Genomic DNA, 27,275 nt, shown 5'->3' with positions numbered 1-27,275 from the left:
TTATCATTAGAGCAAACTCAGTGATTGACCAGGGTATTATCCTTATGGAGCACAGAGTGTCTCAGGACCTAGCAATGGCTAAACGATCTTCCTTGGGCCATTTTGCCAGTGCTCAGACGCCTGTGCATGACAATCATATCAATACTACCTGTGTCCCAACCCTGGTACATGCTCCTCAGGACGACGGCCACATCTATTCAACTATAGGCTTCCCAATTCCAGAGGCAACTGCGGCAATTGTGGTACCAGAGGTTTCATCTTTGCCTACCACGCCCGTGAAATCACCGGCAAATCCATCGAGGGGGGATCAAAGAGCGGCAAAATGCAAGAGGAAGCGGGCTGCCACTAAAGTGATTTGTCACAGGAAGACCAGAACAGCGAAGGGCCGGACTAGCAGTGTTGCATCCTTAAAACCCAAGGGTGGTCCTACCTTGAATGACTCAATTGGCTCGGACACTGACTTATCCCTGTCACCTCCAGCTTCAAAAGGACCCATGACTCCGGAGCAGGTTCAGTGTATGGGGGAGGCAAGGGGGAGGACGATATCCTCATAGAGAGACTAGGGTCCTTGCTAAAGACAGCGCTTGATCCGTTAGATTGTGGTAAATAAAATATTACGCTGTCAGACTTTTAAAATATAAATAAGATCATGCATAAAGCAAGAGGCTGAGTCTGTGGTATCAGGTTCATAAAGGGATTTATTCCATTAACTCGAGTCAAAGGGAGAATATTTCCATCACCAAAAAAGGATCTGGACGGGACTGAAAAGTATTCTCAATATTCTCAAAACATTATTCACAGAGTACAGTATATATACATTTCTCAATTGTACGTAAGCAAAAGAGCAAGAGAGAATGAGATAAGAGCATGTGGGCGTGTAAGTAGGCGTGAAGGTGGGCGTCCATGTGGGCGTCCACTTGATGATAATGGGTAATTTGTCATGTGTGGGTGGATACCTGGAGGGGGTTGCGTGATCTGCTGGAATTGTACTGGAACTTTGCCTTACTTGTGCTCAACTCGATCATGACGTGTAACTGACGTGGGGCTAGAGGGAGAAAGGGACTTGACATTTAGCTCTACATGTGGAGACAAAAAGTCTGGGGGGTCAATTCAACCTAATCCCAAATCATATCTAACATCCTATGTTTAAAGAACTATGTTATCCACAAGGGAAGGGCTCTCGGACAAAATCTATTCTATACTGACTGTGAGTGCGTGCACAAGCGTCTAAGTGTCTACATGAGATGCGAGGGCAGAAATCGTCCATAGTAACAGGGCTATGAATTACTTGCATAAAGACAGAGAAGCCGGGCCTTTGCTCGGTAGCTGGCAGGATGTTTACTTAAACTACTAGACAGGAATGCATTGGATAGGGACGGAGCAGATAATTTCGAAGGTGAAATACAGTTTTTGGCAGGCAGCAAGCTGATGTCAGGCTTCGTGGGCCGCGCAGGGAATGAGACAAAGTTCATGGTCACAGATGCAGGCTCAGACTGGAGCTTTCAGAGGCAGAAGGCAAGAAGAGTTTGACGACAGAATCAGGGCCTACTTGCCTGAACTGTAAAATGGCATAAGTGAACCATATAAAGCCGGTGGCCTTTCATACTTAGAAATAGAATATCCGGCCCATTCATGGCGGATCTGAAAGAGGACATGTTGACGGTGGACGCACATGTGTTTGCGTCTTCATAACTGGAACTGGAGGGAACATACATGTACTTGTGATTCATACATGAAACCGTTGGGGTCCAAGATAGGGGACATAACTGATCATAAAAATCCATATTTCCACATTCCCTCCTTGTCCCCTACTTGCCCGTCAAGAGATATCAATCTTCATCAATCCATTGATCTGTTCATATAACATCATTTGTTCTTCTTTTTTCTTCCGGGATGAATGAAATCTTGGTGGTGGAATACACGATGTGGCACACAGACCACAAATCGCTGGTCCACATTGTAGGCATAAGCAGCAACTGAATAGTATGAGAAAGCCAATACCTAGGAAGGATAGGACCCTCCATCCAAAGGTAGATAATACACTCCAAAACCAACCGGACCAAGTCCAGGTGCCTGGATTCTGGTGTATCTGGCTTACAATCTTATGAAGGCGAGTTATGGCTTTATATACAGATGGCGAATTTTCTGGTATGAAAAATGCAACAGCTTGATTTGATGACCCTACAAGCTCCGCCCCTATCGGCCAGGATAACGTCAAGGACAAGACTATTTTGAAGCACAACAATCCGCATAGCAGACTGCTCTTCTGTTAAATTGCCTAAGGCGGAAATAGTTTCGTTCACTACTGCTTCAAGGGTTCTGGTTAATCTATGTATCAGCTTACTATTGGTAACTGTACCTATATAGGGAAAGAAACCTTTATTGAAATCTGTGTATTTTTCCCATGCTGTTTCAGTGTAATCGACAATTGGGAGATCTCTCTGCTGTCTATTGTGTACTAAATGAGTATTTCTATGATAATCAGGAGGAGCTAGGAAAACAGGTGGTAGGAGGAATGCTATGTAACAGGTACCATCCCAATCTAGAGGTAGGCGTATATATGCGGTCTGGCCACATATAAAGTAGGAATGACGAGAAGCTCTAAATGTAGACTTGCCTTGATCACTGAATTTTATTACAGTGGTGCATTTACTATGGCCCATGTGTATGGAGCCATTCTTTCTTATACATAATTCCCCTTTTACTGGGAATACGGACATGGCGGGCAAGATTGGTGTAGCTTCAGATTCAACGTTCAGGATCATGAGGTTAAGTGTAAAATTACCTAATCCATATACTTCATTTCTTAGATCAGTTCCTGTTCTTTTGGGAAGTCCCTCCTTGTTAGGGTAGCAGACTTTAAGCAAAAACTAAATTCAGGTTTCCTCATACCCAGTTGTCTTGATAAACTGCGGAATTCGAATCTAGGGAATTAATCAAACTAAACCATGCTCCACAGGAGCCATTGTGTGTGAACGGATAGAGAAAGAGGGGCAAAACTCCCTTATAGTTCTGATAGGGGGGGAGTCGGCCACAGACCCAGCAGTCTGTAGCATTGCTAGTCTGATGTGAATGGTGCAGCATCTGAATAAAGGTATTGTTGCGTAAGGCAAGTCGATATGATAGCTCATAGGATGGCAGATCACTAAATGTGTGCTTTATGGTATCATTAGTGGAGGAGTATAAGAGTGAGGCAATAGGAGGAAAAATAGCATGTAGTATTAAGCTGATACATATTATCGTGATGCACATCTTGCTCTTTGTTTTTAATATTATAGTCCAAGATCTTATGCAAGCCAGAATACATGTTCAACCGCTTCACCACCTAGTGGACTTAATTGATCAAACGGGTTCTGACTTTTTTTAGATCTAAGTTTAGCTTTGTGGAAACTGCTGGGGAGTCTCCTCTAGAAAATGGTGTTCAAAATCCAAAATTCAAGTTCAAAGTCTTTTTCCTTTGTAAAAGAGTGGTGAAGGTGCACTTTGACTTTAACGGCCGTCCCCGTGGTCCAGAGCACTGACTTTGGCGCCTTCCATCCAGGAGCGATGGAGTATTCTTTGACCTGGGTGTTGTCAGGGAAGGCGGCAGCAACCTGCGAACAACAAGAGAGTAGTGCAGACATCAAGGAAGCCAGGTAATCTGTCAGCATGTTATTATCTTTTAGGTATTGGAGTGCCCCACATATTTGGTGGTCTACCAAAGACCACTTCATAGGGAGATAAGCCTGTTCTAGAATGAGCTACCATTCGCATGTAAAAGAGGGCAACCGGCATTATGATTATGTCTTTCTACAAGGCCTGCTGCTTCAGGATGTCGCACACAATGGAATTTCCAGGTATACCCTAACAGAAGGGACACCTGCTTCATTAGTACCAGGACATATTTGTAACCTCTACATCTGTTTATTTGGATATAATCCATTTGGAGCACTTCAAAAGGGTGGTCAGGTGGATGGAATCCACCTTGTTCCATCGGAATGCCTTTACCTGGATTGAATTGGCAACAGATCATACATGTTCTGACCTTTTGTTTCGCTGCTGCACGCAGGTGCTTGTTGAACCATATATTCTGTAAGCTATCTATCATTGCTTTCTCTCCTAAGTGTGCAGGACTATGTGCGGTATTTATGATTATTTGTACCATTGAATCAGAAAGAAACCATGGGGATTTGCCCTTTGTCATCCAACCTTGATCAGTCAGTACCCCTCCTTGTTCCGATCATTTCTTTAATTCGTCTACAGTAGCATGTGTCTGTATGTCTTGTACATCCTTGGAAGGATCCCTAACTGTCATGGCTTTGGACACTTATTGAACCTGTAACTTTGTCATGTCTAGTGGGGTCTGAGCTGTCTGTTTAGCAGTTCGGTCTGCCAGATCATTGCCTTGGGGAAATGGTATCTGTGGCTCTAGTATGTGCTTTACATTTTAGGATAGCTATGGCTGTTAGTAAATGTATCGCTTCCAGAAGGGCTTGAATATGGGGGCCATGCTGTATCTTGGCCCCATGAGAGGTCAAGAAACCTCTTTCTCGCCAGAGAATCGGTGTAAATGTTTACTCTCAGGTGCTTAGCTCTTATGCACGCTTGTGTCAGGGTGATGAGCTCTGCTGCTTGTGCTGACAATATGTCTATTCTTTTAGTCTCTATTATTACAGTATCAGTAGTCACTGCATATGCTGCCACTAATTCTCCCGCCCCTGTCCTCATGCATGAGCCGTCAACTTATAGTGTTAGGTCGGGGTCTGGGAGTGCAACGTCTGTCAAGTCTTGTCTTGGTTTAGTCACGGTATGTATTACTTCAACACAGTCGTGTGGTGAAACGCTTTCTGTACTGGAGGGCAAAAGGGTAGCAGGATTCAGTATGTTGCATCGTCTGATCTCTGTGTGGTTGAAATAACGTTGGCTCATAGCCTGTCAGTCTAGCTACAGTCAGGTGTTGTGTTTGTGTCCGGTTCAAGAGAACCTCTACTGCGTGTGGTACTTGTACTGTCAGGGGGTGGCCCAGCACTATCGAGTCACTTTGTCTTATGGCTAAGGCCGTTGCTGCAACTGATTTTAGGCACGCAGGCAAAGCCTGTGCTACTGGGTCTAATGTACTAGAAAAATAAGCACAGGGCTCGTGTTTTCCTGCATGATCTTGTGTTAGGACAGATAGTGCTGTTCCATCCCGCTCTGTCACAAAAACATAAACGATTTGTTGTAATCAGGGTTTGCTAAAACTGGTGCTTGACATAAAGCTCTCTTTAATTCTTCAAATGCCACAGTGTGTTCTTGTGTCCAAGGGAGGACTTTAGTAGAAGCTGTATTAGGGGCTTGGACTAATTCCCCTGAAAGATCACAATAAAACATGAGAAAAAGGGGAAAACACCATACCTATTTCCTTGGCTTAATTTCTAAGGGGGCTAATTTCTAAGGGGCTTAATTTCTTAAGGGGCTAGCGGGAAGCGAACCTCCTCAGGGGCCAGCAGAAAGCCAATATTCTCCTCCTTCCCCCCCTTTTTGACAGGAGGAAATCTGAAACAGATTTCACTGCTGTCAAACACTATCAAACCCTGTGTCTTGTCAACACTATTAATCCCTGTGTGTAGCTACTGGGCGTAAGCAAAATTATAGGAGATACACAGCGTATTTGAAACGGCGAGAAATCCTTCAAATTAATGTACAAACCTCATTGTGTTAGCTCATAAGCTGGCCAAATGACATCTCATATGCAAATGTCCCTATTACATGAACCTACACCAACCTGAAGTCAATATTAATGCTAGTAGGCCCTAATAGGAATGCTAAATTACCTAAATATTCGGAAAACCAAGTTTAAGAACAGTTGTTAATGTTGATAATTAATAATTTATCTGCTAAAGAAATCAGTCATTTTGCAATAATTTCCACCTATACAATAAATAGCCTAATTTAAAAACAAGTCAACTTTTGGGGCCACCACTTACAAGAATGAGCTTACTAAAGCAAACTTTAAAAAGGAAATCCTGTCAGATATTTTCTCATTACCCTAAATACCGAGCCTCATTTGTCACTCTGTGGTGGCAGTCCTTATTTAAAACAGGCCTTCAAGAGTTAAGATGCGAGTGTACAGATCATAATTGTTCCTCAATGTCCAATCTGGAAACATATGACCGAGGCTGCCTGTCTATAAGAGAAAGGCAGTCATGTGAAAAATATTTTAGTCTTACATAATTTTTCCTTTTATTTCATTCATCTCCAACACCAATTAGACATACACTGATAACGTGTTGTCTGCTATTTTGACAGCATGATAAAGGTAATATCACGTCTGTGAAATTTAGTAATTGTGAACAAGTTCCAGCCAAGCGCTGTGCAAAGATCGCCGTCGTCACGACTATCTCTGTACTTGCACAGGAGAACTTGGTATTAAACGCTAAACAGACTGGTCAATACAACACAAAAACAAAACATATATAAAATACATATGCCAAGCCATCAGTATACCAAGCACAGAAAGCATAGACAGTTGCACTAACATATATAAATGAGCAGCGATGCGCAATTACAGTACCTACAGCTCAGAGGCGAACATTCTGGCCTGCTTAATTTGTCAGGCTTATAATCAATAATTCATTTACCTGCCCTATACACCCCCATCTGAAATCACCGTGTCAAGTCTGACACACAGAATCAGCAATAATAATCAAAAACGAAGAACACACGAACCTGTTTGTTTTCTTTTATAAAAACAGAATCAGCAATAATAATCAAAAACGAAGAACACACGAACCTGTTTGTTTTCTTTTATAAAAACAAAATCAGCAATAATAATCAAAAACGAAGAACACACGAACCTGTTTGTTTTCTTTTATAAAAATGAGCTATGCATCTTCGTCAACACAATGTACCTAATGTCCCAGACGAAGACGCACCTCTCATCTCTCCTCACAGACTGTTAACCACTGGATCATTTATCCAATGCAACTGGTGGCAGCTTGTGGCCACAATTCAAAAATGTCTGAATTTGAAAATCGTTTTTATATAGGCACATAGCCCTTAAAATTCCAAGCAAGAGCAACATTTTACTTTCTGGCCAGAAGCAATATAGCAATTGCTAAAAAATAAAACAAATCTTCTCCATATACATTTCCTCGGGACACTTGTTTTGCACAGAATAGAACAAGGGAATCTTTCTCGACTTACATTTCTCAGCTGCCCTGTCTTATCAGAGAAGTTAAAAATAGCCCCTCAGCGCGGCCTGAGCCTGGGCTGCCAGCCATCTTTTTTTGTTTTTCTTACTCCTTGCCCCCAAGGCTCTCCGCCTGCAGGCATTACACAGATGCGATGTCAGAGAAGCTTTCTAAGCAGTGCCTCTGTTCTGCTCCTCTCACCGGCCCCCACCTACGCTGGCTACAAGGTCAGAATCTGTCTCCGATTTCTGTATCACATACTGCTCTACACAGCCCCCACCTTCTCCTCACTCTGAAGCTGTCAAAGACAAAAAGACTACTCAATTCCATAAAAACTGCAATAATTCGCTCAATTGAAAAATTATTTTTACATACAATTTGCACTCAGGGGGTCATAATCTCACCGACTTGACCCAGCACATTGGCTCACTGGACCACCAAGAACACAAACCTGTATTCTTGAACAATTTGCAAATTCGAAATACCCACAATTCTTTTTTTTTTTTTTTTTTTTTTTTTCAAGCTAAACTTTTCAAAAATTACTCTTTCATAAGAGTGTTTCGTTGTCCATCTACTTGTTCTGCTTTTACTCGGATACCTTCCTCAACTAACATATTTTCTCGAACTTTATTTGAATTCTCCTTACTCTTCTCTTCCTGTCTACGTGCTTTTTCCGTACGTCTATACGATTCTTTTCGCCATAAATCAATGACGTCTTTCTGTTACTGTCCGGCTATCTTTTTCCATAATTCTTCTTCTACTCTCATGATGCAATCTGCATCCCATGTCCCAACTGCGGGCCACCTCTGACTTTCTGGTAAATCCTTGGTGTAGTTCACCCATAAATCAAGAAATAATACGGCATCTAGGCCATGCTTATGATACATAAAGTACCCTGGAGTGTCCCTAGGTGGAATGGGAACAGCTTCTTCGAGTACCCCTTTTCTAGTTGTGATCTGTCTTAATTTCGAAAAGAGCGGCATATTGAGAACTGATCTGATACTTGATCTTGAACAAACTTAATACAATAAACACGATAATGAACATTCATTCACACCACAATATGCAGGACGTATTTAAAACATTTAACATTTGACATTTAACATTTAACATTTAACAGTTAATGAACAATAACGATGGCCATTAGGGAAACTAGTTACTTAGCATACTTGACATACTAGATATACTGCTAAACAGTACAGATACACTGCTGAAACAGTGCAGACCGGATTTGTGTACCCAAACCCGTCTTGACCGGCACAACCTATGTGCACGTCAGAAACGCCTCCCCGATAATGGTACTCACCGGGTAGCTCGGAACAGAAGGCCTCGGAACGGAACTTGAACTTGAACTGGACCGGACTACCGGACTGGACTCGACTTGAAACTTCGGGCTCGACTTGAAACTTCGGGACTTGGGACTTCGGAATCTGGTGGGCCTCTGTATACCTCGGACACAGCTCTCTCGCAGGTGGGCTCTGGGTAGGACAATCTGCGTTCCTCACCGCCTCGTATGGATGCCTGGTCGCAGTCTGTCCCCTTCGTTGGCCTGAGGGAGTTGGCGGGAAAACCCGCGACGTGCGCGCTTGAAGTCCATCACGGCTATGGAAGGGGGCAAAACTGGACCTTCATCTCCGGCGTGTGGGGAAAGAGATTAAACTGTTCGGGCGCCATTATGTGGTAAATAAAATATTACGCTGTCAGACTTTTAAAATATAAATAAGATCATGCATAAAGCAAGAGGCTGAGTCTGTGGTATCAGGTTCATAAAGGGATTTATTCCATTAACTCGAGTCAAAGGGAGAATATTTCCATCACCAAAAAAGGATCTGGACGGGACTGAAAAGTATTCTCAATATTCTCAAAACATTATTCACAGAGTACAGTATATATACATTTCTCAATTGTACGTAAGCAAAAGAGCAAGAGAGAATGAGATAAGAGCATGTGGGCGTGTAAGTAGGCGTGAAGGTGGGCGTCCATGTGGGCGTCCACTTGATGATAATGGGTAATTTGTCATGTGTGGGTGGATACCTGGAGGGGGTTGCGTGATCTGCTGGAATTGTACTGGAACTTTGCCTTACTTGTGCTCAACTCGATCATGACGTGTAACTGACGTGGGGCTAGAGGGAGAAAGGGACTTGACATTTAGCTCTACATGTGGAGACAAAAAGTCTGGGGGGTCAATTCAACCTAATCCCAAATCATATCTAACATCCTATGTTTAAAGAACTATGTTATCCACAAGGGAAGGGCTCTCGGACAAAATCTATTCTATACTGACTGTGAGTGCGTGCACAAGCGTCTAAGTGTCTACATGAGATGCGAGGGCAGAAATCGTCCATAGTAACAGGGCTATGAATTACTTGCATAAAGACAGAGAAGCCGGGCCTTTGCTCGGTAGCTGGCAGGATGTTTACTTAAACTACTAGACAGGAATGCATTGGATAGGGACGGAGCAGATAATTTCGAAGGTGAAATACAGTTTTTGGCAGGCAGCAAGCTGATGTCAGGCTTCGTGGGCCGCGCAGGGAATGAGACAAAGTTCATGGTCACAGATGCAGGCTCAGACTGGAGCTTTCAGAGGCAGAAGGCAAGAAGAGTTTGACGACAGAATCAGGGCCTACTTGCCTGAACTGTAAAATGGCATAAGTGAACCATATAAAGCCGGTGGCCTTTCATACTTAGAAATAGAATATCCGGCCCATTCATGGCGGATCTGAAAGAGGACATGTTGACGGTGGACGCACATGTGTTTGCGTCTTCATAACTGGAACTGGAGGGAACATACATGTACTTGTGATTCATACATGAAACCGTTGGGGTCCAAGATAGGGGACATAACTGATCATAAAAATCCATATTTCCACAAGATCAGAGACTTGCTCACATGGAATCTCAGCTCTCCCAGCTACAACAGCCTATGGCTGGGAATGGGGTACAAAGAAAGAAAAAAATGCAGTCGACGGACATAGCCCAAACCAGTTCTGTGCCCAGTTCTGTGCCCATTGGGGTTGTGAGTCTTGCTCATTCTCCTACTGCCTGGCCTCCTATCACAGCTGCAAATATGACAGCTGCGGCCGCAGGAGTTGCTGCTGAGGCAGCCAACTTGAACACGTACACCCTAGACGCGATAGCACTAGAGGAGGGAGAGTCTCTACCCAATTTTATACCCCCGGTTTGCAAAAAGAATCGATTTACCGCCTGAAACCAGTCCGTATGTGGTGGTTTTGACAGGTATTCCTGAAATTAGCAATCTAGGTCAGGAATCATTCATGTCTTTAAAAAATAAAGTGACCCAGTGGCTTAATCATAACAGGCCCCTACCGCAAAATGTCAAAAGTGAAGTACTGATGGTACGTAGGATAGCTTGGGTGGGACGCAGTAGAAAAGCCATCCCAGGCGATTGTGTTCTGGTTAATTTTAGGGACCCGCGCACAGTTGAACACATTTGCAACTGGATTCACGACAGTGTAGGCTCAATGATCAAACCCTATCCCCTGTCCTTCTTTTACCCTTGACCTGCAACGCCAGTTTGCGCATCGGATTGGTCACTGGTGATGCAAAGGCGGGGTCAAAGGGTGAACAGGGGCGGTCACAGAGACCTGACCACCCAAAACTACCTTGTGACCCATAATAGGTTTAGTTCCCTTGAAATGGTGGACTGACTTGCAGATAGGGAGCTGAGGGTGGGCAATTCCCAGACTATGGATCCTAAAAAGACTACTGAAAGTGCAGAGGATTTTGAGGGTGGTCCAGAGAGCGCGTTTCCATCTATCCAGACCTGGGTACCTAAAACGGTAGAGGGGCTTGCCACTCAAGAAAGTGTCATGCTACAGCACCAAGCTCAACCTGATTGTGGGGCACAGAGTGTAGGTGAGACACTAGGAAGTGCTCCAGTAACTAAATCAGCCACGGCACTGACTTCAATTAAAATACTGTCCTGGAACGTGGCGGGTATAACAAACAAGCTACATTGCACAGAGTGGGGTGCCCTGGTAGACCAGATGGACTTATGTTTGTTCCAGGAGACTTGGGCCAGGGAGGAACACTCAAGAGTGGGATTTGCCACTTATCATGTACCTGCAAGGTGGGGAGGGAAAGGAAGACCTTCTGGGGGATTGGCTATATGGGTTGCTCTTCACTTGGGTTGCGTGGTGGAAAATATGCCCACCCATTCAGAGGATGTGCAGTGTTTAGTGCTAAAATGGCCCAATGGCTATGGACTGGCGGTTGTGAATGTCTACTCGCGGCCAGTTCGGATAGGGCTTGAGGCATCCACAATCGATGATTTATCCCAATTCTTGAGTACATTGCCAGGGGATTCTAGGCTTTTGGTGGCAGGGGATGTGAATTGCCAATATGAGCCTTTTTTTGGAAGTAGCAAAGGTGCGCTTATGGGAGAGGATGACTACTGGGCGATCCCCCAATGTCAGTCCCCACGCCCTAAGCTGTGGTCCCCATTGGCTACTCAGATCACAGCCCTTGTATTACATAATTCCCTTAGGGCTTGTAATGGCCGTGCAATGTCCGATAGCCCGTCAGTATGCACCTATAACAAGAAGGGGCAAGAGTCCCGGATCGATTACATCATGGTGGAAACCCGGATGTGGTCGATGCTCATTGATTTCAGGGTAGTTGAGAGGGTTGATAGTGACCGCAACGCGTTACGCCTGGAGTTGGTGAATCCAGGCCAACAAGAAATAGACTCACCTAATGTAGGAGGAGATGATGAGGGTCTGGGTCTGTTCTTATCAAGTAACAGGCGTAGGGTAAAGTGGGGGAGAATAGTAGGTTCGCAAGAGAACTTAGCTAAAGTCTACAACATAGTTCTACCACGACTCCTGAAGGTCGAAACTCTAATCTCCCAAGATGTTCCCAGTGACTTCAATGGAGAATTTAGTGTAATCCATTCAGATTTGGCCAATAACCTGGCTGAAGTCTTCTACCCCCAGGCTCCCACGAGACGGCCCAGACAACCTGCCTCTTCCTGGTACAATTCAGCATGCAGGAGAGCAAAGAGTAATCTTGTTATAGCAATTAAGGCAGGGCACAACAAAATGGCGATTCGAGATTACAGATTGCACTACAAAGAGGTCATGGGGCATGCAAGAAAAGAATGGGACATGGAAAGGTGGATGAACCTAAAGGTAGCCCTGGACACAAAAGATGCGCGCAGATTTTGGTCACTTGTTAACCATGGTTCGGGTGACCTAAAATCTGCCATTGAATCGAATATTGCGCCATCAGCATGGGAGGCCTATTTTAAAGGTTTATATGGGGGGGAGGCCGCGTTGTGTAGCTTGCCCGACTCACAAGTCCCAGAAGATCAGCAGGAGCCCCTGGAGTTTACCTTGGGGGAGGTGATAAGTGTAATAGGCAAACTTTCAGTGGGAAAGGCCCCGGGACTTGATAAATTACCGGGGGATCTTTTTAGACATCAACCTGAAATCTGGGGCCCCTATCTCCTTGTCGTATTTAACGCTATCTCGAGAGGCATGGAAATTCCCAGTACTTGGCTGGGGGCAGAGATAGTCCCGATATTTAAGAAGGGGTCACCTCTGCTCCCAGTCAATTACAAGCCAATCAGCTTAATCGACGTCCAACAAAAGATATTTGCAAGATTGGTCCTGGACCATTTGTTGACGTGGATGGAGGATCACGATGTACTGAGCCCCTTCCAGGCGGGATTCAGAAGGAATACGTCCACTATGGATCAAATCTTCCGACTGATCCTACTGTACTGGAAGACGGTAAAGGTAGAGGGTGGCAGCCTCTATATGGTCTTCGTGGACCTCCAGTCCGCGTTTGACCTAGTTCCTAGGGGGAAACTGTGGGCTGTCCTCCAGGGTCTGGGCCTCCCGCACCAGATTTTAGTGCTACTTATGAGATTGCATGAGGGGAACTTTGCCCAGGTTCGCTGTGGCAAGAATGGGACGCTGTCACCAAGGTTCCCCGTTGGCAGGGGGGTGAGACAGGGTTGTGTCTTAGCACCGACCCTGTTCTGCCTTTATGTCAACGGGGTAATCTCTCATCTGGACAGTGTCCCTGACAATGACGCACCAAGACTGGCTGGCAGGAGGGTGCCGGCGATCATGTTCGCGGACGACATCCTCCTGCTCTCCAAATCTCCCATGGGGATTGAGAGGATATTGAACGGCTTTGGGGACTTCTGTCGGAGCAGAGGCCTTGAGATCAACGCTGACAAGACAAAATTCATGATCTTTAACCCGCCAGTGTAGACTCGCGCTAATCCATCACTGGGTGATGTATGCTTGGAAAGGGTTACGACCTTCCAGTACCTGGGTGTTACAATTCATGAAAATTTGTCATGGGGTCCGCAAAAGGCCAAATCCCACATGAGACTTTCACAGCTGTCGGGTGCTATCTTGAAGGTTTCCAACTCATCAAGCTTTAGACCAGTGAGTCCTGCCCTGGAGGTCTATAAAACACAAGCAAGGGCAGCTGCTCTCTATGGGGGTGAGCTTTGGGGTCACTGTGCTGCCCCTGAAATTACTAAAGTTGAGTCCAAATTTGCAAGGCAATTATTATCGCTTCCTCAGAGTACTCCATTAACACCGCTGAGGTTAGATCTGGGACTGTCGCCTATTGCAAACGAGCTAGCAGTAAAGCCCTTAAGGTTCTGGCACAGATTATGGACCACTCCAGATCTTGTAAACTATAGGGACGAACTTAAACAGATCCTTAGTCTCAATTGTGTAAGCAAAATCCCCTGGCTTGCGTTTATTAAGCGTGAACTTCTAAGTCTAGGACTACAATCCATGTGGGAAGACCCAGATAGGGCCTGTGGCCGGATATCACGAAAGATGTTTACCAAAATTTACAAAGGGCAAAAGCTGGAACTTTTAATCACGACCCCTAATGTGGGTTCCCTCACTAATTCTTTTTTAGAATTTAAAAATTCTTATTATTTTGAGGACTTCATGGATGTTGTCTTCCCGATTTTAGCGCGTAAACTTTTTATGCAATAGCGACATGGCACTTTACCCCTCAAGGCCGTCACAAGCAAGTGGACGGCCTCCTCTAATAAGTCTTGTCCGGGCTGTAGCTGCGATTTAGAAGATGAGATTCATGTTCTCTTCTTTTGTCCAGCATATACCAAATCAAGAAAATATTGGCTGATCCCATTGTGCAGAAATCTGGGTTTTAAACATTGCCTGAATGCTTTTCGAATTTTAAATCTAGTTCATCGAGCGCTATTGTTTTTGCACTCTCTAAATTTTTGCTAGCTATGTGGTGCAAGCGTCGTAAATTAATCGATATTGATTGCTAGCTTTAATGTTTTTGAAATGAGTGTCTGGAACCTGACGCATTTTTAAATTTTTTAATGAGAGGGTATTTTTGCCTGTACGAAAATATTGCCATGTGTATACAAATGGATTTTAAATGTTACTTGCCTTCCCTTTTCCCTTTCTTCCCCTTTCTGTTTTACTCTGTACTCTTTTATGGCCAAATTGGCCGAAATAAAGAATTTTTTTGACTTTTGACTTTCTAAAATAAGGATATTCTCAGTTATGTACAAGCTCCAGGAATTATTGACTTGAAATATCAAAATGTGGCATTTCCTCAAGGCTTAACACTTCCACCACACTTACTTAATGTGTATCTAAAACCTTTCTAAAGCTAGTAGCAAGAGGAGTGGATTTCCAAGGCTATGAAAACTGCACATAGCTGTTCTTTTAACTCATGATAATTTATGGCTAGGTCTTTAGCCCTTAAAGTAACATTTTGGTGCCAGTTAGGATAAGGTAGACAACAACTTTAAGGTCTTGTGGGCAACAAGACTAAATTGATGCTAGTGGTCCTAAAAGTGCTCGAGCGTGTTACGGAAATAGAATAGTTCAAATTAGAAAATTGCGATTCCACTGATAAATAAAATTATTAACACTAGGTACTGACAACAGATTTGGACAGAAATGGAGATTTTTTTTCTTTTTGTTGAGAAAGTGCTACTTGGGGTGAAACATTTGAAGGTGATAATTTCGTCCTGATTTGGAAAGGGTTTTAGATATTACCTAGCTAGAAATCTGGCCTTTCGATACATCGTTAAGTACAGAATCCTTAATAAACATGAAGAGTAGAAACTGGATTTTGTCAAAATTTAATTTTCTAGTAAAAATTGATATTATGATTCTGCCACGGAGACTTATTACAGGGTGGTCTCTTGAGCACTTGTTCAGTGCATTTGCATTTATTTTGATCTAGATCTTTACCCCCTAGTGTTATATGTTTTAAATAATGTACCTGACATTACCTACATTGTAGTCATCAGACCAGATGTGTGACAAGATAGATGCCAATTAAAATAGACTTCAAATGCAGCATGTCTATCTGATATTTCTAATGGAAATACTAGGAAGGACATAACCTCTAATGTTCTAGGGAAATAAAATGATCTATGTGCATTAAATGTGGCCGTATTGAGGTAAAAAGAACAATATTGGGATGACATAAGGCTCTCTTGGCATGCACCTTTTAGAGTTGTTTTTTTCTGTCTCCGGAATCAAGCTGCTCATGGTTTTGTCCCGTAATTTCATTTCCTTTTGTAGCAAAACAAAGTAAATACAGCCAGGTTCTGGCTGGTATTTACAAGCTGATGGTTTTCTACCTGAAACAGTGACTGTTTCAGACGTGATAAAGCATAGATGTATAGCTGTGTATTTCTGCACCATAAGTGCTGTAGTATGTCCTACTCTCTAATAGACAGTAAACTATTCATCTACCTGGCAAAGGAATTATTTAGCTTTTAATAGCTTCTTCGTCTGGGCACACGTCCAGTTATTATTTGAAATTGAACTTCTGTCACAAAGCCAGCAGCCTATTTTGCCTCATAGTTGATTGAATAAGCTAACAAATGATTGAATCTTCTCTCCTCTAGTGGGAAGAGGGAGGCAAAGTCCAGCAGTTTTCTCCTAAACTACCTTACTGATTCGGATTCGGATAAACTTTATTCGATGTAAAAAACATCATAAAAGTATAAAACAAGTTAAAAATTCTCTTCATTATTTACACACTTTTGTACAGTATAGTGAACTAATGACCACTTTCCCTAATGTAGCCATACTATGCATATGGTGAAAGGTGTAACATACATAATAAAAAGTAATGCAATGGGCAAAATACCTTACTGCTTTTTTCCCCCTGAGATGGTCTGTCTTATTTTCGTTTTAGATCATTGACTCAATAAAGAGGCTTTTGCGAGTCACAACTAAGGCATATATACAGTGGTGCAGAAGAACCCTGTGTTTTAGGTACCTACCTCTTTTTTGCTGCACTCAGCTTCATAAATAAATGAGAGAGTGCGGCCTGTAAAGGGTATAAGAGTACCCACAAAACAGCACATCAAAAATATATAGGCTCACACCCCATACGTATCTTAAATTCAGTGACAGAGACTATTTCCTAAACTCTGTCTGATAATATATTACCAAAGACATTGATAATATTGACTGATAAGTTGTTACAAAATGCACTTTAATTGAACTCTATATTCATTCTTTATAAGTCTATTAAAAAATGGACAAAATTTAGCCTGAGCCAAGGAGACCAATAGATAAGTCCATTGTTCATTAAATACAAAATTCCCTATTGTGCAGAGCGAGTCCTAGCCGCATAAAAAGTGGCAATTAAGGTAGTATTCCTCAGCAGGCTGCCAACAGTAGACATCTAAAACCTTCAACACATGTTTCGTCGGACATTCCCACTAATCTATTCCACCTTCTTCAAGACCGTCTGATAGATGTGTATAATGAAATTAGACAGAATATTGAGTTCCGTCAAATTACATAGGGATTAAACATCTAAGAATATACACATTGCCTAGAATCGTAAACCTGAACTTAGCCATATGTTATGTATCCCCCTCATCAAATGATACAGATTTCCGACCAACAATTCTCTAACAAAGAGCATTGTGTTGTATTCCAATTATATGAAATCATTGTACGTAGGGTTAGCAACTCGCAAATCAGTCGCTAAGTGCTTTACGACTGCTATTTTGCTGAAACTGTATGTCCAAAACCCATTCGCCAACAGGAAACAGCGAAGCAAATGGATTGTGCTTTCCTAAACACTGCGACTGAAAATTGCGACTCACTATTCGGAAATACCAACTAGTGAGTCACAAACAGTATGTTCAATACAGTCACAATTTGCGAATAGGGAGTCAGTTGCAAATGGGCACGTGAAAATTAGCATCAAGTCAGGATATTTGTTAACTGACTGCAACCTATAAATAAAGGCCCAAAATGCATCTTTGTGTTTCTAAAATGGCAGCATTGTACATTGTTGCAAAAAGAATGCAGATTTTGGCTCAGCTGAGGAGGAGGGGGTGACAGGAGAGGATAGTCAGTGGCTAGGTGACCTTCTTCAGCAAGAGAGAGGAGGAAATCTATGACAAATACAGGCTGAGCAGGGCTGTAATTTAATATCTGATTGCACTCCTCAGACCACACCTTGAAAGCAACACACTGCGCAGTAATGCCATCCCCACATATATAAAGGTCCGGTGCTCACTACACCTATTAGCCTCTGGTAGTTACCAGGGTGTCATTGCTGTTGCTGGTGGTGTGTGTCGGAGAGTATTGTCAATTTTTTTTCACGCTTCCCTCAATACCATGTTAATATATATCAAGCAATACATCTATCAACGCAGAAGTGCCACTGAAATCCGAGCAACAAAATTGGATTTCTATGGGATTGTCAATTTTCTGCATGAGGTAGGGTGTGTGGATGCCCACCATCAAACCTGGAATATATTTTACGAACCCGCAAAAACACACATTGACTTTACATACAAGTGGTGTGTAATGCACACATCATCCTTACTGACATTGTATCCCAGCACCCGGCGCATCCATGATTCCTCCATGTTCAAGCACAGTGGCATCTCCTAAGGGCTAGAACATGGGGAGTTTGATGATGGATATTTATTAGGTAATGCCCCGTACTGCAATGTGTGAAGAGTAGTATTGTGACATTCATGTTGTGACCACACACTCATGTACTTGTTTGACACAGGTGACAGTGCGTTTGTCCTATGCCCCTGGATACTGACACCATACTTCTCACCAAATTACCCCATTCAGCAGCGCTACAGTGTTGCACACAAGCGCACCGAGGGATATTTGAGCAGACGTTTGGGCTGTTGCAAAACAGATTTCGGTGTTTACACAAGAGTGGAGGAGCACTACAGTATGAACCAGAAGCATCAGGCAAAACTATAGCAGCTTGTGCAGTGCTGCACAACATTTCGACCAGGAGAGGACTACACATCACTGTGTGAGCCTCTGACTCAGAAGATGATTATATTATTATTATTATTTAGCGATTTGTAAAGCGCCTGGTGACCCAAGGGCATCCCCGCGCTATAAACTTAGCTGTCCAGAAGGGAGGGAGGAAAGAAGGGGGAAGGCCTTATTTAGGGAATAAGAGTGTTTTCAATTTTTTTCTAAAAACTAGATAATTGGATTCCAGTCTAAGGGTGCGTGGGAGGGCGTTCCATCCAGTGGACGCTTTTACTGAGAAGCGTCGACCTCCAGTGCGAGTCTTTTTAAATTTGGGGATGTTGGCTAGGTGCTCACTCTCAGACCTCAGGGATCTGGAGGTTTTATATGGAGTAACCAGGTCGCTGAGGATCGAAGGGCCACTTCCATTGATCAGTTTAAATGCCGTGCACATGGCTTTGAATTCCACTCTTTGGCGCACAGGGAGCCAGTGCAGGGCCTTGATAGCAGGTTTCGCTGACACTCTGGAGGGAAGGTTCATGAGTAGACGGGCAGCTGCATTCTGTGTTGGCTGCAGTTTCGCCAGGGTGGCCTCAGGGGCTCCCAGGTAGATCATGTTACTGTAATCCAAACGTGATAGTATGAGCCCTTGGACCAGTAGTTTCCTGGCTGCGGGGGGGAGTAGGGGGAGAATCCTGCGGGTAGTACGCATAAGCCCAAAACAGGTTCCTGCGGTTTTGGCCGCTTGCGTTTTCATGGAGAGCTCGGGTTCTAACCATACACCTAGGGTCTTAATGTGATGTTTTGGGGTAGGAATTTCTCCGAACACGTTCGGCCAGACCGCTGGGGGGATGGTCACCCATTGCTTTCCCATGAGCATCACTTCGGTCTTTGACCCATTTAGTTTTAGTGATGACTCACACATCCATCCGTGGATTTCCGTAAGGCAGTTTGCCAGTTTGTCTGGGTGGTCGTCTAGTTGGGATAGGGAGACGACCTAATACAGCAGTGAGCAGAGGAAAGGAGATCAGTGTAGGGAAGATGGTGATAGGACCACATTGCCAACAATTATTTCGGAGGGTAAGTTGACAGCTATAATGCATTTGATCATGTGGACAAAAAACAGATATTTGATGATGCTTGAAATCAAATTTCTTTAATTGCTGTTATGTATGTTAATTACTTAATTACCAAACACAGATTTTGCACAGTATGCAATGCTGGTTAACCCACCATAAATGTCCATTTTAAGACATGAGTACCACACTAATTTAACTACATTGATGCTTTCTGCCCCTGTGGCCTTATGGTCTCCTCTGGTCATGTGTGGCAGCATGTGTCCGGTTTGCTGTATCTTTGGTTTGTGGTATTGGTAGTGGACAGGCTACTGATGCTAGAGATGTTCTCGCTTCCCTGCCCGTCACTAGCTGTGCCTTCTGCAATGCAGTCTGTTTGCATTCCCTCAACAGCTGCTATTTTGAGTTCCATACGCCTTGCTACCGTGCCACTGAAGTGGCACATTTCTACTTGAACATTAACAGTCCTCCTGAAAAGAGTAGTCGTGGCATGTGCCAATCTGCCAATTGCCTGGCTTAGTGTGTCCATTTTGTTAGCAAAGTACCCCTTCCGTCGCTTTTGGTTTGTGCCACTGTTAGCTAGTAGGACACACAACTGTTGTATTGTAGCTGTCATGCTGTCCATCCTCATGTCCATATTTTTCTGATTTTCAGCCAACTGTCTGGACACATTGGCCAAACCAAAGGACATTGTTGGATGGTCTGCAACCTCCTGTTTATGGTTTTTATTTGTTTTTGTTGCAGGCGATGAACCAGCAACATCAGGTTCTCGATTCCTCCAAACAACTGGGTGTTGTCAACAGCTTGTGGACTGGACGGGTTTGGTTGTGCAACTTGTCTTGGTCTGCATCTAGGTCGACCATGTCCCTGAAGGTGCTGCTGGTGTGGTTTCATGACAGGAGCTGTGTCTATGCTTGGGCAGCAACCCCCTCTCCTGATGCCGGCTGTGGTGTACATACAGCACTGCTGGTGTGCCCATGTGATGGTGGGTATCCACAGAATGTGTCTTGTTGATTGTCCTCTTTATCCATATGAGTGGTATCACCTTCCTCTGACTCAGCCCCTTCTGTTTGCTGTGCAGCAGTGTCTGTGGTGCACAAGAAACTTACAATTAATTTTTGTGTTTGATTTGTAGCTGCATGACATTTATTTGTTGTTACAGCACATTAAATATATTCAATAAATACACCATGTCCAATGTGCTACATGTCCCATAATTTACTTGTATGGTTGTAGTGAATGCTAACTATACATGTATCTGTGTACATAATACGTTTTTGAGAGGACAGTGGACGTGCTGCAGGACCATACTTGGGTTCGGTCCTGCTGTTGAGGTGTCTATGTGGCTGAATTCTCCAACTCCCTCTGGCTTAAGGGTGCCTTCCACTAGCGTTTCCATGGCTGTGGGCGGTTGTAGTCGGGATGGTCCTCCTCCTGTGGTACGTCTCTCTGCCAGGCGAGTGGCCACCATTTACATCTTCCGTGACCTGTGGTCATACCATCGTTTGCAGATTTCATCCACTGAGACTATGTCACTCCAACAGTGTTGATTTGGGACTACATGTTCAGCCAGATGTTTCTTTTTTGGGTCTCTGGGACTGTCATTGAGGCCTTGTCAAAAAGCTGCTCATGATTATTACAGCATTCCTCAGTGAGAATTTCTAACTCATTTTCGGTGAATTTAAGTTGTCTTTTTCTTCATCAGACTCCTTATCATTAGGACTCTCACTATCAGCAGCAGTCTGCACTGCCTCCTCTCAGTAGGCTGCACAAGATGGCAATGATGAGTACTTGCTGATTGATGTCATTCACCCGACCCAGGAAGTACTTATCTGTACTTGTGGGAGTGTGTGCAAATTACAATTACTATTTGCAATTCACAATTCCATTTGCAAAATAGGTAATCGCTAATTGCGGCACTCCAATTTGCGAGTCGTAATTCGGGATCCTTAAATGTACAGTCATTCCATTTTGTGATTACCTAATTGCGAGCCGCAAATTGTTGCAGTTAGATCATTCTAAAACTGAGTGTTTGTACATCAGGAAACAGCCTTTACACTGCAACCGTTACAACGCATGCATTTACCCCGCATGCCGTTGCAACGAAAAAGGTGTGTAGCAGTGGGTAGAAGGTGTTAGATTTAACTCCAACACCTTCCCTACTGTTGCACACACTGAAGTTGGAATAGAAAATTAATATATTCCAACTTCCAGCTCTCCCCGACAGCAAGTCGGGGTAAAGATTGGTGTTGAAACGGCATGCGGGGTAATGGCATACGTTGTAACGTCACATAACCTTGTACATCTGACCCTATGTTATTTCTAAATCTCGCCTTTTTATTCTGTCCATCATGTATACCTCACTAACCCGGATGCAGTCAGTTACTGCCTGTAGGGTTACCATGCAAGTTAAGCAGTGAGAGAGGACTACTGTTCCTAAGACCTGTTTTTCAGCATCAAGTTGAAGGTAACCTTGCTGCTGACTTAATTCCATGGTGTGCAGAACACAAAGTAGCTGTTCTGTTTTTCCCGCTCCTAGTAGCCAAGCAATATTAATCCTCACATCCTGGTCTGAAAGTAAGTGCTGCCTGCAGTGACCTCTTAAAGTTGAGAGGCAAAGGGTTAATAAAACAGCCAATCACAGCCAAGACCGAGGTACAGGATGACCTGACAAGAGCCCCTGACTCACTCATCACTGGATATTTCATGAGATGCTGAAGCTGCTGCACTCTGCAGAGATCTTCCCATGGTCAAAATCAACTGCCTGGTTAGCTTAACTGAGCTGCTTTCCTCTCTTTACCGAAACCCGTGCAAGCATGGAGGGGAAATAAGTTAGTAGCTTCACTTTGTCCAGCTTCCTGTGGAAGAGACTTTGGGTTTCATCAAGCTTTTGCCCTGTCTTCTTCTAGGGGATCAAGTTAAGCCATTTTGAGGAAGGGCTCATGGTTGGGGAGGCCTCCTTGGTGATAAGTACTTGCTTCATCTTGTAATTTTTCTATTGCATTCTCCCTCCCAAATGTCGTGACTATGCAGCAAAGGTGTCAGGCATTTGGAAATCCAAAATATGTGACTCTTGGGTTTCTGCATATTGTCTCTCAGGGATACAAAATATTCCTGTCCTGGAGTCTTTCTATGCAACCCTGAAATCAAGAACTTTGGCCCTTTCTGTATCGCTCTGCTGTTTTCTCTCCCTTCTATATTCCATCCCGACCTTTCGCTTGTGTTGCACTGTACCATTTCACCTTTTTTCTACTTTTAAGAATGCATTTGAGGGGTGTCACACCCCAAACACCCCTGCTGAAGCTCTGCCCCTGTCCGTCCCATCTGGGTGTGGTAGTTCTCCATGGAACTAATGACTGTGGTCAAGTATAACAGAATGGCCTGGAGTCCTGTACTTGGGTCATTTATTTAAAATATATTTTTGGGGTCAATCAAACAGCATTTGACACACTGTTCTTTGTCTCTGCTACAAGTAGCCTTGATGGTAGGGTTGTCAAATCAGTGTATTAGGACTGAGCCCTGTGTTTCTAGTCACTTTTTACAAATATTTTTATCAGGTGACTGTCGGTCCATGTTCTAAGCCTGAGTCGCAAGTAAAGGACAAATTAATAAGACAGACTGAGCTGGATCCATGGGTCTGGTTTGGCCCCAAAGTCTGTGCTGGAGCTCAGCCATGTAAACGTTTTGCATGTATATTGCGCAACAAACATAATGTAAAAATATCATAGAAGCTCTTCATAATTAAAAAAGTGTATTTCTTTAACATGCTGAAGAGCTTCACCTTAGTACATCAGGCTATATAACTGCATAGACAGACATTTATTAAAAGTGATACTTTTTAGAAACATTCAAGACTCTCCCCAAACGCAAATGACCATGCCATTAGTGAAGTAAGAGGCACTCAGTAGTCATGCAAACCCTAAACATGGCCTAGATTCTTTAAAAAAAATAATTGTTTATTGGTTTTTAAACTGTCAACACATCCCCCTCCAACTTAGCCACACATGGAAACATTTCACGTTTTCACAGTTCACCTGACATACAATACAATATGTTACGTATATATCTGTTTGGAGGTACATATGTCAGTAATCGTTAACCCTCTTGGTTTCTGCCCCTCTTCCTGCCAGTAGTAGTAGGCCCGGTTTACAGGGGTGAGGGTCCCCTGCTCAGCGAGGGAACAATTCTTGTGTTTGACTGGGTAGTAGTTGTGTCGGGTCGGGTGCAGTTGTCCCCTCTATATCAGTCAGTCTTAGGTAGGTCGTCAAAGGTTCCCAAAAATCTTTAGGTCGTGTCGTTAGTGGGAGCAGGTACCAATAGGTCGCTAATTGCTCCTAGCAGTATGGAATGCCTACGATCCAGGCTAATTTGGTCAGTGTGGCCGTCTTCCCCAGTGCATCGGCACTCTGCATTTAGCAAGCAGTAGCAGCACCGTTGTAAGGTTTCGGCAGCCCTTCAGGACATTGATCACGTAGCCCAGCAGGCATACGATGGGGTCCAGCGGGAGTGGTGCCCTTGTGATGGTGCTCACTGTGTCGCACACCTCGGCCCAAAAGTGCGCTACTTTGGGGCAGGTCCATGCTAAGTGTGAGAAAGTGGCTGCTGGACTATGGCAATGTATACATTGCAATCAGTCGTTAGGCGAATTCTATGGTGTTGTGTTGGTGTATAATATGTCCTATGTAAATAGTTAAAGTGTATCAGTCTCAATCTATAGTTGGGGGACTGCTGTTCATTTTGGGCGCAGCAATAGTTCCACTGTGCTTCCGATATCTCAGAGTGTAAGTCCCACTCCCAAGCCAACCGGGCCTTTGTGGTGTCAATTGTTGAGGCTCTCTGTGTTAGTGTGTAGAGTCGAGTTATGAGTTTGCTCAGCGAGGTAGTTGTGTGGACATACTCTAATGCTGTAAAAATGGGGGGGGGGGGGCAGAGAAAGAGTCATGAAGTGTGCGGCAGGTGGCTCTGATTTGATAATATAATAGCATGTCCTAAAGTGTCGGCACTCATGTGTCGGTGTTGATAAAACTAGGGAAAATTCGCCACTTGGATATGTCAGCAAATGTTTTGATACCGTGCATACCTGTACACCTGGCCGTTCCCTTATCTTGTAGAGGAGGGAATGCAGGGTTGTCTGCTAGGGAGGTAGTGGGCGCATATGGTGCTGTAAGGCCGGCTCGCTTACCGAGGCCTCCCCATGCCCATCGTACATAATCCAGGGTGTTGATTTTGGCTTTGGGGGCCTTGTATTGTTCGAACAATACAGTTTTTAGTGGCCACAGTGTTATAATCTACTGTTTGCCGTTCCCCTTTGCCTATGTATCTCTTCCCTACTGCTCAGCCAGAATGAGAGTTAGTGTGCTTGGAGAGGTCTGGAATGTTGGATGATTGATGATGTCGTGGAATGCTTGGGTGCCTGGTGAGGCTGTGAGTGTCAGTTGGAGTGAGCAGGCTGAGCAGCAGGGAGGCTGCTCCTGGTGGGGCATCACTTGGACTTCCAGTAATCTACCTAAGGCTGTACTTGAGAATAAACCTACAGCATACCTATACTTAACCTGGCTACCGGACCTTTATATAATTACAACACTGGCGACGATTTTCAAAGAACCTGCGTGTTGCTGAAGGACTACTCTACTGAAACTAAGGATTTGTCTAACCAAAGGTATGCTCTGGAACCACAAGAAAAAGGATTCCCAAGAAGAAAGATTACAACAGTTAAGCTCTGGTCAGCCCCACCAGTGTCCTTTGTCAACAAGACAGCCTGCAGACCAGGGCATTAGACTTTTGTTTGACAGAAGTGCTAATTTTCGTCTCTGTCTCCTTGCACGTTGCCTGCCTTACATGACTTTATCTGTTCTGTCTGTGCGCAACTCGCTGGACCCCATCAGCGATTCATTTGAGAATTTTACCAAGGCGGAGTGATTTTTATGACAAGCTGCGGTGTTCGATGCAACTTGCTGGACCGCATCAGTGATTCAATTGAGAATTTTATCGAGACTGGGTGATTTTCATGACAAGCTGGGGTGTTTGATGGCTAATGGCTGTTTGATCCTATTTTTTTGAAGATTTGTGACTTTAGAACACCAGCTCTTTGGCGCACCAGAGGGGTTTTGGTTATTTATTCTGGCGGTTTCTGCAGCATCTGTTTGTTTGGGGACAAGCTACTGGATTGGATTTACTACACCATCTGTTTGTTTGGGGACAAGCTACTGGATTGGATTTACTGCTCATCGCAAGGTTATCATTTGGATTTTGTTCATTGACCTGGTGGACATGCGATGAATGGCCGTTGTTCACTTACTTGTTTTAAAGGCTTCGCGAGCTCCAACGTGCGCTGCTGGCTCCATGACAACGATCTTCACGCGGCTTGGTAGAACGCTTGGATCGCATTGAGTAGAAACTGACGCTCCCGTTACGCTGCACGCTGTGGCGGCCATCTTAGATTGGGCTATGTTGACGCATAGCGTCACTGAACGTGGTGGCCATTTTGGATTGGGTTCCAAATTTTTCTTCGCGTTTTAACTGATGGCGATGGCGATTCTTATGGTGCTTTTCTGGGATCGGAATCTACCGGCTCGATGTGTTTCTCTTCTATTAGCCACAAGGGAGTCATTGCACTACATGGTCTTTGATCCCAACAACCACAAGAACTTGGTGATGATCTCGGAAGAAAGACTTTACTTGAGTTTTTTTTACTGTTTAACACTGTTTGGTGGGGGGGGGGTAAAGTGTGTATCCTATTATGATATTGCATGTGGTTGTGGGGCATTTGGTCTATAGTGTGTCCTGGTTTGGGGATGTTGTATCTTTCCATGTGGAGATGTGCGTAATGTCTTTGTTTGGTATTGTAGAATAGTGGGGGGGTGTAGTGTCCCTGGTCACTTTAGTGTGCGTTGCTGTGTTAATACACTCATTTTTGTGGTTATTTGGTTGAGATTAGTGTGTCACCTGTGTGAGTGGAAGGTTTCTCTCACTGTTTGGACTGTGTTAAGAGAAGACACCTTCTTACGAAGCTTCTCTGTGTTACCTCTGATATGTGGTAATTAGTTGACATGCGTTTGTCAGTTTCCCTCACTGTTTGGAATGTGTGGGTGAATGGTCTTTCCTTAGTTATGAGAAGACACCTTCTTACGAAGCTTCTCTGTGTTACCTCTTATTTGGTAATTAGTTGACATGAGTTGTCAGTTTCCCTCACTGTTTGGAATGTGTGGGTGAATGGTTTTTCCTTAGTTATGAGAAGACGCCTTCTTATGAAGCTTCTCTGTGTTGCCACTGATTTGTGGTAAAAGGTTGACATGAGTTTGTCAATTTCCCTCACTGTTTGGAATGTGTGGGTGAGTGGTTTTTCCTTAGTTATGAGAAGACGCCTTCTTATGAAGCTTCTCTGTGTTGCCACTGATTTGTGGTAAAAGGTTGACATGAGTTTGTCAATTTCCCTCACTGTTTGGAATGTGTGGGTAAGTGGTTTTTCCGTAGTTATGAGAAGACGCCTTCTTATGAAGCTTCTCTGTGTTGCCACTGATTTGTGGTAAATGGTTGACATGACTTTGTTAGTTCCCTCACTGTTTGGAATGTGTGGGTGAATGTTTTTCCTGGTTGAGAAGACACCTTCTTATGAAGCTTCTTTATGTTTATCTTGTTATGAGTCTTACGAGGATTCTGCATTTACTTTGCTATGAGTCTAACGTGGTTTCTCTGGTTTTACCTTTGAAATATTAATTTGACTTTTAGTGATGGTTGGTGCGTGAATTGTTGACTAAATGAATTGTCATGCATTTAATTTGTTTGATATGTCTTTGATTCAT

At 43.8% G+C, this 27,275-nt stretch overlaps 1 long non-coding RNA gene across 1 annotated transcript in view; it reads left to right on the top strand.

The window, feature by feature from the left end:
* LOC146867213 (uncharacterized) overlaps positions 1-27,275 on the top strand; it is a 144,939-nt gene that overhangs the window by 8,230 nt on the left and 109,434 nt on the right. Inside the window, exon 2 of the long non-coding RNA XR_014961112.1 lies at positions 20,218-20,458. This is a non-coding gene — a long non-coding RNA (uncharacterized LOC146867213). The remainder of the gene's footprint in view (positions 1-20,217; positions 20,459-27,275) is intronic.

Source organism: Triturus cristatus, chromosome 1_2, assembly GCF_964204655.1.
Source record: "Triturus cristatus chromosome 1_2, aTriCri1.1, whole genome shotgun sequence".
Lineage (NCBI taxonomy): Eukaryota > Metazoa > Chordata > Amphibia > Caudata > Salamandridae > Triturus > Triturus cristatus.
The sequence above is the reverse complement of the archived record's forward strand: the minus strand, read 5'-3'. Positions and strand labels throughout refer to the sequence as shown.